Here is a 15,000-nt window from a genome sequence, read left to right as displayed (position 1 = left end):
GCACAAAAATGGGAAAGTTTATCCCTATCAATTTTCTCTACAGGCCCCTTCACTCGCCCGCCCACACCAACACAGCGGTTATTGCCTCCCATTCCGCGTTATGGCTCGCACACCTCGCGTATTTTTTGGGGAATTCTTTGGGGAGCGCCGGAGAGGGGGCCATGGATGGCGGAAACCCGCTGTGTGCGATATGATTGAAAATACATATTAGTTGTTTGTATACGTATAGTTGATACATCACCGCGCGCGCACACAAAACACCGCACACATACACAACACACACACAAACACTACACACACACACAACTACACCCACACCCCCAACAAACCGTACACACACACACACACAATACACACACCACACTCACACACACACACACACACACGATATAATATTATATATATATTATAATATATATTTATATATATAATATGGGAAAAGAGAGAGAAGAGAGAAAAGGGGGAGAAAAAGAGAGAAAAGAAGCAGAGAGAGAAGAGGGGAGAGAGAGAGAAGAAAAAAAGGGAAAAAAAAATAAGGTTTATGTTAAAATAATTGAAAAGATTTTTTTTTCCCTTAATTAAAAAAAATGAAAATTTTCCATTCGTTTAAAATTTTGGGAAATTCCCCTTAATTTTCCAAAATGCCTTCCTTTTCAACAAAAATAAATAATTTGCTTTCCCAAGGCCCGAATTCAATTTTCCTTAAAAGTTGGAAAAGCAACTCCAGAGTATCCCAAATTGGGTCAAAAAAGTATTTTTTTTCATAACAAAAATACAAAAAAAAAATTTGCTTTTTTTTAAACGCCGGACCACGGGGGGATTCCGTAAGTAAGGGGGTAGTCACTTTTTTTCTTTATACTTAAAAATTTTAAAAATAAGTATTTTTTTTCTCAACAGAATTTTTAAAAACCCCTAAAATTTGTATTTGTTAAAAATTTTTTTAAAAGCCGGGATTCAAAAAATGGTGGGGAGTCCCCCCCAATCGCAAGCCCCGGGGTCGGATAAGCCTTTTTTTTTTTTTGCAAGGTAAAAAGGAAAGCGGGGGAATCCGGGGTTTTGTTTAAAGGTTTTAAAAGAAAAGAATTTAGGGGGGGTTTTTTAATTTTTTGTTTCAAATTTTTTTTATCGTTGGGGGGGAATTTTAAAAAGGTGAAAAGGGGGGGGTTTGTTGTAAAAAAGGGGTTGGGAAAAAAAAAATTATCTATGCTTTAACTGAAATCCTGTCGCGCATTAAATTCTGTCGGATTTTCCGTAGGACTAAAATCGAATCTATATGGACGAACAAAAAAGTTCAAAATATTCAATTTTTTTAATAAAATTTAAAGCATCGGAATAAAAAAGACCTATGTTTAAGCTTGTTAATACACAAAAACACAGACCCACCCCAATACATACCAAATATATATATATATATATATATATATATATAATAATATAATATTATATATATATATATTATAATATTTTATTATATATATGCATAACATATATTATATATAGATAGATAGATGATAGATAGATAGATAGTATAAGATAGAATAGATGATGATAGATAGATAGATAGTAGATAAAGATAATGATAGATAGATAGATAGATATAGAGAGATAATAAAGATAATAGATAGATAGTAATAAAATAATATATAAATATATATATATATATTATTAATATATATATAATATAAAATATAATAATAATATATCAATTTATAAAATTATATTAATTTTTAAAATTTTTAATATTATATATATATATATTTATAATATAATATATATATATATATAATAATATTATATATAAAATTAATATTATATGCATCATAATAAAATCTAATGTGGGGGTGGTGTGTGTTTGTGTGTTTGGTGTATGTGCACACACACACACACACACCACACACACACCCCAAAACCCCCCACACACACACACCCCCAAATATATATTATATTATATATAAATTATAATATTTAATATATATATAAATTTTATATATAATAAAACAAATTATCACATATATATATATATCTAATATATATATATATATATATATATAATATTATTATATATATATATATACATATATATATATATATATAAAATTAATATATATATATATATATATATTATATTATATGTGTGTGTGTGTGTGTTTTTGGTGGTGTGGTGTTTTTGGGTGTGTTGTGTGGGTTTGTTTTGTGTGTGGTGTGTGGGTGTGTGTGTGTGTGTGGTTTGTGTGTGTGTGTGGTGGGGGTGTGGTGTGTGTGTGGGGTGGGGTTTTGTGTGTTTGTATGTGTGTGCTATATATATATAAAATTAATATATATTATTATATTATATATATATATATAAATATTATATAGATAGATAGATAGATAGATAAAAATTAGAAGATAATAGATAATAATAGTAGAAAGATAGATAGATAGATGTATTGTGTGTGTTGTTGTGTGTGTGTGTGGTGGGGTTTGTTGTGTTTTGGGGGGGTGTGTGTGGTGTGTGTTTGTGGGGGTTTGTGTGTGTGTGGTGGTGGGTGTGTGTGTGTGTGTTGGTGTGGTGGTGGGGTGTGGGGGTGTGTGTGTGTGTGGTGTGTGGGTTGGGGTGGGTTGTGGGGTTGTGTGGGGGTTTGGGTGTTGTGGGTTTGGGGGTGTGTTGTGGGGGGGTGCGTGGGCTATATAAATATAAATTAATTTTTAAATAATAAGAATATTTATATTTAAAAATATTATATTTTAAAATAATTAAATAAATATTTGTATTATATATTAAATATATAATTTTAAATATATTATTATATTTATATATATTATACATTATTATTTATATATATGATAAAAACCATAAAATATAAATGTTATAATATATTATATAATATTATTAAATATATATATATTATAATATATATAAATATAAAATTTTTACACACACCGACGCGCACCCCAAACGTAAAAGCACACGCTACCATACGCACATGCAGACACACCACACCAGCATACACACACACAAATATTAATGTGTGGTGTGGTTGTGGGTGGTGTGTGTGTGTGTTGTGTGTGTGTGTTGTGGGTTTTGTGGGTTGTGTGTTGTGTGTGTGTGTGGTGTTGTTGTGGGGTTTGTGTGTGTGTGTGGTGGTGTGATTATATACTATATAGCACACCACACCCTCTTCCTCTCTCTCACTCACGACCAGCCTCCGGATATTTAAAATAATTTCCCCTTTCCCACCCCATTATTCAAAGAAAACGAATGTTTCATTTCCTTCACAGAAAATGGTTATATTCAGGACACCCCCTTTTTTTTAAAAAAAATTCCCCAACAAGGACAATTCACCAGGAAGGGTTAATGACATATGAAAATAATAAAAAATCTAACTTATGGAAAAGATACATAGCGACATATGTATGTTTGGTTTATTATAAGTGTGGTGTGTGTGTGTGTGTGTGTGGTGTGTGTGTGTGGTGTGGTGTGTGTGTGGGGTGTGTTTTTGTGTGTGTGTGTGTGGGGGTGTTTTGTGTGTGTGTTGGGTGTGTGTGTGTGGTGTGGGGTTGTGTTGCTTGTGTTTGTGTGGTGTGTGTGTTAATATATTTACATATATATTATATATATTATATATTATATATATATATATATATATTTATAAATATATATTATTTATATATACATATGATAGTTTAGTAGATAATTAGATAATAGATAGATAGATGTAAAATAATAGATAGAAGATGATAGAAGATAAATAGATGATAGATAATAATAAAGATATAGATGTGTAGATAGATATACTATATATTCATATATATTTATTTATATATATTATTTATTATATTAAAATATTATATATATATTTATATATTTTAAACACACACACTATATATATATATATTATATATATATATAATTATTATATATATATTATTATATAAATATTATATTATATATATATATATAATATAATAATTAGATAATAATTAATAGATTAAAGTAGATGATAGATAATAATAGAAGAAAATAAAATAGAAGATAGATAGATAATAATAGATAGATAGAAGATAGATGTGATAGATAGATAGATAGATAAAATAGATAGATAATATACATATAATAATTTTAATTATTATATATATATAATTATATATAATATAAAATTTATATTTTAAATTATTATAAAATATATTAATTTTATAATATATATATTATTATTATATTAATATATATATATGTTAATTACATATTTTATTTTTCTATCTTATTATCTTATCTATCTATCTATCTATCCTACTACATCTATTAAATTATATATATATATAATATATTATATATATATTAATAAAATAATAATATATATATTTTATAATATTGTATAATAATAAAATATAAATAATTATATTATTATATATATATATATATATTGTATATATATATATAATATATTATAAATATTATATATATAATATATATAAAATATTAAAAATATAACACAACACACCAACCACACACAAACACACAACACCACACACATTAATATTGTATATGATAATAGATAGATAGATAGATAGATAGATAGATAGATAACAATATTGATAAAAAATATATAAAATATAATATATATATACATATATATATATTATATATATATATATATATATAATTATTTATATGTATAAATATAAAAATTACATTTATATTACAACATTGAATAAACGTAGATAAAACACTTTTTTCTTAAAATAAATGTCCTTGTAAAAATAGGGGTGCGTCTCATACGCCGGTGAATACGTTATGTATATGTATGTATGTATGTGTGTGTGTGTGTGTGGGTGTGTGTGTGTGGTGTGTTTTGGTGTGGTGTGTTGTGGGTGTGTGGTGTTTTGTGTGTGTGTTGTGTTGTGTGTGCGTGTGTGTGTTGGTGCGCGCGTGCGCATTTTGAAAACTATTTTCCTTTTTTCTAAAGCCAGAATGTACTGTGATTTTTTCAGTCTCTGTTCAAAAACTTTATTAAAGTCGCTCTGAGAATGTTTTTCCCTTTATTTTCACATTTGTTTATATTTTTATTTTAATATGTAAATGTATATGTATAGTTGTATATATTATATATATATATATATATATTATATATATATATATATAAAATATATATATATATATTTTAAAATATATATAAATACCACCATCCACAAAACCACACCACACACATATAGAGGGGAAAAAAATGTGTGTGTGGTGTTGTGTGTGTGTGTTGTTGTGTGTGGTGTTTTGGGGTTTGTGTGTGTGGTTGTGTGTGTGGGGTGTGTGTGGTGCATGTGTGCGCTTGGTGTGCGTGGGGTTACGTTGTGTACGGTGTTGCGTGTGCCGTGTGTGGTGCGTGTGTGTGTGTGTTTGGTGGTGTGTGTTGTGTGTGTGTGTGTGTTGGTGGTTTTTTGGGTGTGTTTGGTGGTGTGTGTGTGTTGCGCGCGCGGCGCGTATATAGTTTTGATAAGACGGTCTAAAAACAAAAAGGTATTTTTAAATTTTTTAATCCTTCTAAGGTACTTTTTGTGTCTCTAATTTACCCCCATTTTTTTGTGAAATTCTGGTAAAAAATAGCAAACATTTTAAAACGGCATTTTTTTTATTTGTCATATTATACATTTTATACACAGTTTCCAAATTTGTACACATAGTTCAAAAATAGGCTTTACCCCCCCATGCTGCAGTATACACCCCCCGGGGATACACTTTAGTACACAATTTGGGGTACATACAGTTGTAGAAGTTTTGGTACATTGTATACAAAAAAAAGTAACTTATACAAATAAAATAAATGCTTACTCATTCTTGACAATGAGTGTGATGATTGACTGGTGATAGGATGCATTTGTTTTATACTTTGGGCTCCCAAAATGGTTTTAAAATGTTTTAAAAAAACCTTTTTTATTCAAAAGAAACTATACCCCCCCAAAGGGGCGGGGTATGTTCGAAAAAAAATTTCCCATTAGCCCAGTAAAAAATGCATTCTGAAAAGAAAGGAATTGAAGCGGAAAAATTTTTCTGCCATATTTGCCCCAACAATCTGCGTACAAAACAATCGGTGTACCGGGCAATGGTACAAACAGGCCGCAATACTAACACTGAAAACTGATTTTCTGACACTGTGGTAGAAAATTTCCCTTTCCCAAACGCAAAACTTGACATACATACATAATAAAACATACATACTACTACATCATCTACATACATAATCATACATACATACAACATCATACTCCATACATTACACCCAGACAACATTCACTCTCAATAAAAAATTACAAACCACATCGGCTTTTTTTTGTCCGCCCTTTCTTGTTCCAAAAGGGTAAAAGGGGAGTTGGGCAATCAAGGCTCCCTTTGGGAGTGTTAAGAGATAAATTTTTCTGTTCGGAAGGATAACTAACCTTTTAGCGGCACGTTTTTTCACCCGATTTTTTTAAAGGGAAATTTTTTTAGGCCCCTATGAGTGTAAAGAGTTTCAGTTTTGGTTTTCCTTCAAAGTCTTTAAATACTTAAGCCTAAGGAGGCAAGGGTTATAATGGATTAAATTTAGGAAAAAAAATATTGGTGTAACTGCTGTGTATGGTTTGGATGGTCTTCTTTTTTTTTTTGGGGAAAAAACTTTTGAGGTTACCTAAAGTACAGAGTGGGTATGAGAATTTACAAAAAGAGGATGCACTGATGATGTACAAAATAGAGTGGGGGTGTTGGGTTTTATCTGTACTTGGGACAACCAGCCGAATGACCTTGCTACAATTTATTTTTGTTTAAACCCTTTCCCAAAAAGGGACTGAAAAAACTGCCAATGATGTTTGCAATCAAATTTCCTAAAATCCCAAAAATGAAATATTTAAAATATAAAAGTTAGTTTTGAAAAGAAAAAAAAAATTTAAAATTTGGGAAATACCATGTACTCCTTAAAAAAAAAGTCTAGCACAAGTTTTCCCCGTGGATTATGCAAAGTACAAACACTTTAAAACTCTCTTACTTGAAAGTAAGCAAAAATGAGATATCTTAATTTTGCATCTTACATTTGTTCTTGTTAAAAAGAAATACGCATCCTAAAAGCCCCTATTTTCAAAGGGCTGCTGCAACACCATAACATCAGGAACAGTAAAAATTGGCCCAGGGGGGGGGGAAATCACCCTAGGCAGGTTTTTTTCTTTTGGGTTTGGGTGCACCCCACACCTGCCACTCCGTGGGTAACATTGGATCCAAAAAGGGTCCCTCCACTGCTTTTGCTGAACCTTTTTTCAAATATGATCACATTTTAATTTAGCCCAACACCAAAACAAGTCGGCATAAAAAAACATATCCGGTCTTTTTTAGGTACATTATAGGGCTAAATTAAAAATGATTGAGTATCTGACAAAACATTGCCCCCTGGGTCAAATTTTTATAGGAAAATTTTTGGGTTTTCACACATCATCCCCCCCAGGTAGTTTGGTATGTCCAAAAAGATTTAGGGTTTAAACCTCAATATCATCTCGTCATTCAGTGTTTAAAAAGACAATTTTTTACAATAAGCCCCCCGTTTTGTGATAAGAAAAGCTGCCTGCTGAATGGACATAAGAAATTATTTTTTAAATCAATTTTCACTGGGAGCGAACATTCCTTATTTTTATAAAGTTTAAATCACAACAAAAAAACTTTGCGGGGACATGTACTTTAAAAATCCCGCAAAAATGTAAAAAAATAAAAATAGTCTATAAATAGTATAAATAAAAATAAAAATGTTTTTTATAAGACAACAGAAAAGAACTTAACCCCATTTCACTTGGGTGCTGCACTGGGAAAAAGCTTTGCCCTTATCAGAAAAAAAATCAAAACAAAAACCCCAAAAAAGGTTTTTAACTTAACCCAAAGATTGAAAAAGTAAAAATGGCGTTTTTTAAACCAAGTGGGGCGCCTGTGTTGTTTAGGTGGGGTTCCATCATTAGAGGGGGCATTCTGCCCCGGGAGAGCCTGTCTCAGGGCCCAATGAAAGGGGGGTCCCAGAGGAGAACCGCTGACTCATCAGCCCGCGTTTACATAGACTGGTGGGGAGCAGATGTGAGGGGGGGGCTCCCGCAGACCTTAAAATTTTGTTCCTCTTGTCTCTGCTAAGGACTGCGGGAAAGCTGTGAGGTGGGATCCCTAAGCCCCAGCTAAAGCGCCTCGGCTTTGTTTGGGTTTTGAGTGCTAAGGGAAACTCTTCCCAAAAGGAACCAAGTTACCCCATTTAGATGACTGGGGTCTCCTTGACTTGAAGATATTGAATTAAGACTTTGGGAATTTTTAGTGATGGATGGATTGTGAAGGTCCCTTGGGTCTCTTGGAAAAATGGAAAACTACCCTGACGAGGCTAGAGAACTTTTGAGACTCTGATGACTGGGTTGGAGTGCGAGGAGCTCCCGGAAAACCAAAAGCACCTTACCCTGGTGATTGAGACAGGAATGGAGATGAGGGGAACCCAAAAGTGGACTGGTAAAGATCCAGATTTAAAGCACCCTTCCCCCCGGGCCCAAAAAGTGGTGATGATGGCCCGTCATCATGTTGGTGTAGGAACACTTAAACCCAAAATCCCGCTATTTCCCGTGGTGCTGGTGTAGATCCCCTTACCCGAACTGGGCCAGAGGGTGACCCCCCTCCTGACATGGAGTCCCTGTGAGCTACCACCACCGATGAACTTCCACTCTTGGACCCTACCAACCGAGTCTGACTTGCAGAATGACCACGAGGTAAAAATTCAGTGAAAACGATTCGCCTGTCCCGTTCGCTGGCCAGTAGGGTAAAGCGCCGGGCTTTGCCTAAGCCCCTTGTGTTATCTAAACTTGGTAGGCGGTTCCCTTAATGAGCCCATCTTCTGCGCGAAGCAATGACTGATGTAGTAGCCCAAAAATGATCCTAAAAAAGTTTCTAGACTAGTAACCCCTATTGAGGTAAAAATGGAGCAAGACTGTTGGCCAAACTATTGCTAAAAAAATGGAAGTCCACATACTCTTTTTTGAGATACATTGTGTTTTTCAGTGGGATAGCAGGTGGCAAATCACGACTGGAAGGGCGTTCCTTTACTAGGCTTTGGGGTGCTATGGGGCTGAGGATGACGTGGATTTTAGACTGTGGGTCTGTGGGGGGTTTGGTTACTGCTGTGGGGAAACCCCGCCAGCTGTGTTTGCATTGGGCTTGTATCTGTTGATGAAATTAGGCTGCTTGACCCATCTTGTAATTAGGGTCAGCTTCAAACTGCCCAGCAATTCTGCTGGTTTGAACAGCTTGCAAGATTTAAATCTGCGATGCAAGTCTTCAAATCATTAACAGCACTATACCACTCGCTCTATGTCAAAAACCCGGAACCTTGTTTTGGGTTTTCCCCCCCCCCACCCGCAAAAAAGTAGGGGGCAAAAATTTTTCCAATAGCGGGTTTAGGATTGGGAAAAGCTGCAGGGCCGGGAGGTTCGGTGGGGATTTGGACAAATCCTTTCAGGGAAATGGTTATTCGCTTCTGGCTCTTGATGCGGACCAACTGTGATAAATTGGCAAGATTGGCTGGGAGTGCTGAGGGTGAGGAGAAAAAAGGGGAAATGCACTTAGGGGGGCGTATTTTTGACCACTGGCTATCTTCTGCAGATTTAGACCTGCCCACTGATTGCTGAGCTGTCAACCGGACTGACTGCTGCTGCTGTCAACTGGGAAATTTTTTTGGGAAATCTTGACAAAATTTGTCTTTGCTGCTCTCTTTTTCAATGGTTGCTTTTTGATTTTTTCCCCGAATTGTGGGGCAGGTGTGTTAATCCAAACCCGCACGGGGTGCCAAAATAGGGTCAAGGACCAGTTTTGGGGCTGCTGGTGATAGTTTGGAGTCTGCTTTTTTACCCCATCAGGCTTTTTGTAGTAGCCTGGGGTTTTTTCGAGGTTGTTGGGGGTGCACAGAGCCAGGCTCTTTTACGACAGTAAGGGGCTTTTTTGGTCAAAGAAAAGTAACTATACTGGGGTTTGGTCTTTTCTCTGGCTCAGTTTATGTCAAGGTGCTGGGGGCGGCTTATCTGTGGGTGTGGCGGAGCAGAAGCCAATAGTATTTGGAGTCTTGGGGTTTTTTCCGAGCGTACTGATGAACTGTAGAAAATGGCATAGCTACTGGGCTTTTGTTTCTTGCTACATCCCCTTTCTAGGTAAAAGGAGCTTTTTGCACTGTAGGGCTGTATACGGTGATTCTGTTGGTTTTGGTTTAGTAGTCTGCTTTTCACACTGTCCCCCGCAGGTTATCAGTCATGCCTGGTAAAATCCAACAGTAATGGCCCCATTAGCCTGATACTTTTTCTTTCTCTGGATATAAAGGGAATGTTTGGAGAAGCATTCTCGTATCGAGGGGAGTATGCAGGGCCACTCGGGACTTTTCTGGTATGGGGAGAATTGCTTGGCACCAAAAACCCGGGGTGTGAGGAACCTAGTCATAGGGGGCGCTCCCCTTTTGAAGAAAGGGTGCAGGAGAGCGGTCAGAGTCAAAGCTGTGGGTTTAGGGCGACCGGTCAGACACCCCAGATGAGGAAACAGAGGCCTCCGCTGTCTCTCCCCCTCAAGCTTCTTTGCTTTTTCACGTGCACGTCGAGTCTTCCTTTTTAAACTTGTAGGGTCATCCTCTCATCAGGCTGGAAAAGGGAGAAAAAAAGGGTTCCTTAGATACAGAAGGATCTGTTCAGGAAAACTTTTTACCAACAATAATTCCTAACAATAAAAAACACAGATTTTACGGTATTCTCCATAAGGATATACAGTTAGTTAGATTTTTTTAAATTTTTTAAAAAGTATCTTTTTAAGAGGAAAATTTTCCATTGAGCCAAGATTTTTTTTTTTTTTTTTTTTTTTTTTTTTTTTTTTTTTTTTAAAACTGAAAAAACATTTGATCACTCTATATTAAAATACAGCAAAAAACCCCAATTGAAATCATACAAACTGTAAAGAATGCACTAGTGGAAAAGAAATTTGAAAAATCAAATACAAAAAGGAAAAACAAAAACAAAAACATAATCGTGTTTCAAACAATGAAATGTAATTCCGTAAAAGGGAGCGTGCAAAAAATGAAAGTGAAATGTGGGATTTGGATTTTAATATATTTTTTCCCACCTAATTCGTATTTGAGAAAAAACAATATGATCTTTAGGAAACTAAGTGAGCATATATCCCTATATAATTTTTTCCCAAAAATTTTTGGGCCCCTAAAGTCACATTTTATTTTTTGTCTTTTTTCTCTAAGTAACAGACCAGATGGCATTTGCTTCAAAAAAGATGTTTCAAAGACAAGAGCATTATGTGGAAACTCGTACATTTTCAGAAACAAGCGCCCTTACCAAAACCAAAATAAATCTTTTCTCCAAAATTTTCCAGGGGATCCAAACAAAAAATTTGGAAAAACCATGGTGTAAATTCAGACATATTTCACTTGTAAAAAATAGATAAAAAACAAAAAAGAGATAATTAAAAAAAGCAATTTAAAAAAAAAATAAATAATAATGTAAAAAGACATGCAAAAAATGTAAATTTATCAAAACATCATAAAATACCATCAGGTCTTCATGTTCTTTCGAACAAAAAAAAGGATGAAACTTCCTTTAATTCCTTCACTCCTACCACATCGTCAAAAATTCTTAGATGATGAAAGACCCTAATGCAAGTGAACATGAAGGGGACATATACAAAAGTGAAAAACCCGAGAGTGGGTGTAATGGGATAAGCAGCAAAAACTAGGACCCTGATCTTTTGAGGACTGTTTTGCCCTTTTCCTTTCGAGCCCGACAACACTATCTTTTATTTTTGATTTTAGCAATTATCTACACATAGAAGGGAAAAAAAATGTATTGCTGAATCTTGGGGAGGAAACATTAAAAGAATTTTGGGATGCAAAAATAAAATATAAAAAATAAAATTGTTCCTTTTTTTTTTTTTTTTTTTTTTTTTTTTTTTTCTTTTAATATAAAGCTTTACCAAGGGGCTAAAAATACAGTAATTACTTCAAAGCTTGAAGAAAGAAAAAAAAAAACATAATGTGTCTCCTCGGTCACTGCGTTGAGATCATTGGAGATGATGAATGAGACTTTCTCAAAAAAGAGATAAAGCCAAAAAGGAGGCTTGTGAATACAAAATAAATTTTCACTGAATCCTAAAAAACCAAAAGTAGGATCTTGCGTTATTTCAACTTCATTTCTTTATTCCCTAAAATCCTCCATTTCTCTGGGAAGAAATGATTTTGCAAACGGACTAAAATTTACAAAAAAATCTCTCCTTAACACAGAGATTATACTTACCTCTGCAACTCAACGACTGCCCACTGCATAGAAGAGGGTACTGCAATTTTCTCACCAAAAAAACCTGCAGCAACTCATGAAACGAACAAAAATGTTTTTTGAATACTTCCACAAATACGTGACCTGGTCTCTAAAATAACAGTCATTTTTTTTCCACATTTAAAGTTGTTTTATGCGTCACCTTGAAAAATTTCAAGGGAAACCACAAGACCGGCTATGTTGCATATTTTTTATTCATCATCTAGACCATTGTTTTCTCTCCCCCCAATTCATCGTTCTTCAAACTAATCTCACTAACTCCCGTGACAAAAAAAAAAAATGAACCAGCAAATTGATGAGAAAAAAAAGGTCTTGTAGATATTACAAGGGTTACCTATTGCCGTCCTGTATCGTATATTGGGGGCCTCCCTCTATTAAAAATTGGAAATTTTGAAGCGGTGAAGTTTCTCAGTCATAAAACAAGGAAACACTCAGTTATTCAATTCGAGTATCAATTACTTTAGGGAATTTCTACATACAAACACTTAAAAAAATAATTATGAATTTCAAAATGTGTGTGTTTTCAGTCAATATAGCAATATGTTGGAGTAATATGACAGGTTTACATGAAATTTAAAGGGTCAGAGGGCATGTAGTTGGTCACAAGGCAAGAAGACAAAATATCTTATGGCAGAAACATATTAAAGTATTCTTTGGGTTTTTTGCTTTTTTCCCTTTTCTACAATTATTCCTTTTTGCAATATGATTTTTGTTTCAAAGAAGGGAGTCAAAAGTGTCTTTTTATTTCATACTTGAGACTAAAAAATTTTTGATATATTTTATGTTATTGGTAGTGTTCAGGAAAAAAACCAAAAATTAAAAACATAAAAGACAAAAAAAAAATCATAAAAACGAAACAAAAAAAATTTAAAATAAAACAAAAAAATGAAATGCATGTTCCTTGAGGGGTGAGGTACTAATGGAAATACTAAATAAAATTAACAAAATCAAAGAACATTGCAACAACATGATTATAAATGACACAAATCAAAACCCTCTTCTTTGAAATCCAACCTGGGCAGCTAAATTCCCAAAAACTAAAATGAACTTTGCCCTGGGCCTAAAACACAAGTATCCCAAAAAATTTGAACACTGCGGCAATTGGATTAAAGTCCAATGCCTTTCCCTTTGGGATTTACTTTGATGTTCCTAAATTTTTTTTTCCCTTTTTATTCCCATGACTTTCCACAATCCCAGGGTAACAATGTCTTTGAAAAAAGAAGATTATGATAAACAATAATGTAATGACTGTATTAAAGGTTTAAAAAAAAGGTAAAAACTCTGTTTTTTTAAACAAATAAAAAACCAGTTTTAAAAACAGTAAAAAAAAATTTCAAAAATAAAGAAAAAAAAAAAAACAAAAAGGTAAAAAAAGAAAATCAACACAAAAAAAGTTTGAAAAAAAAGACAACTGTAACTACAAACCCCAAAACAGAAAATTTATCTACCTTCTCTTCTTCTATTGGCTCACTCTAGCTTCTCGTCCACTTTTCGTACCGGGGGGTCTCGGGAGGGTTTCGGGTGACAGGGGGGGTTGGGGATACAGGGGGCTCAGGGCTGGGGGGGGAGTGGGGAAAGGGGGCGGCCGTTCCAGCACCCTATTCCCTCCCTCCCCCTTGACGTCGCAACATGGACACCTCAGGTTTCCGGTTCTTTGGGGCTACGACCCGGTCTTCAGGGTCTTTTTGGGGGCCTGCGAGGACAGCTTAGGTTGCCAAAGGTTGAACCAAACCTCAAATTGGGGGGTGGCTCCTTCCTGTTTTATCTCTGGTGCGGTGGAGTCGGAGGGGGCTCCCCCGTAATTTTCTCAGGAAACCCTACCTTTGTACTCCTCTTTTCCTCTTCCTCCCGCCCGACGGAGCTCTTCCTTCTCCGGAATCTTTTCCCATTGTTTTTTCCCCCGGGGTATCCCATTTCTCTTTCGTCTCCCACTTTCTTCTCATCGGGAGTTGGTTTCTCTTGAAGACTTCATACCTGTGCGATATCCCTGAGCGAATAATACGCCAAAATGAGCTTTGGGGTGTCCCCGACCCACTATTTGGGACTAGACCTATGCGGACTCCCTTTGGCTTTGGCAAGAGGGTTGTCATTTTGAATCTTCTTGTTTGTTTATTTTGCCCAAAGGGATTGTTTTTTCTTTTGGTTTTCCTTCTGAGAATTCTTTTTTCTCCTTTTTCACAAACACCCTCTTTCTTGGCAATGTCTTTTGATTTAAAAATGGCTCCGGTTTTTTCTGCCCTCTTTTATATCCCTTTGAAATTCTTTTGTGTTGTCTAAACTTTTTTTTCACTTTCTGCCTTCTTTTCCTTCTTTATCTTTTTTTCTTTGGTTCTTCTTCACCCTTTCTCCCTGCCATTTTTCCTCTTCTTCTTTTTATGTGCTTTCTTTTCCTTTTCTTTTGGGGGTTTTCCATCTCAATTTTTTTGCGGTACTCTGCTTCAATTTTGTATCAATTGCTTCAAATTCCCCCGGCAAATGACCTTCCAATGGGGAGTTGCTGGGCTGAAGAGTTTCCTGAAGCTGGGCCCGTGGGTCATCCAGCTTTTTTGTTATATCCCAAAGGAAAGCCAAAAATTACATTAAATTTTTACTTCACATTTTTTGCCGGGTTTTTGGGGTCCAACATAAAAAACAAAAAACAAAAAAATTTTTAAAAAAAAAAAAAAATTTTTTTTT

General features: G+C 34.6%; 1 pseudogene; it reads right to left on the bottom strand.

Moving 5' to 3' along the window:
- Nucleotides 1-8,281: 8,281 nt before the first annotated feature.
- Nucleotides 8,282-14,865, bottom strand: LOC119571445 (annotated as a pseudogene).
- Between the last annotated feature and the right edge of the window lie 135 nt (nt 14,866-15,000).

Source organism: Penaeus monodon, unplaced genomic scaffold (genome assembly GCF_015228065.2).
Source record: "Penaeus monodon isolate SGIC_2016 unplaced genomic scaffold, NSTDA_Pmon_1 PmonScaffold_6324, whole genome shotgun sequence".
NCBI classification, from domain to species: Eukaryota; Metazoa; Arthropoda; class Malacostraca; order Decapoda; family Penaeidae; genus Penaeus; species Penaeus monodon.
The sequence above is the reverse complement of the archived record's forward strand: the minus strand, read 5'-3'. Positions and strand labels throughout refer to the sequence as shown.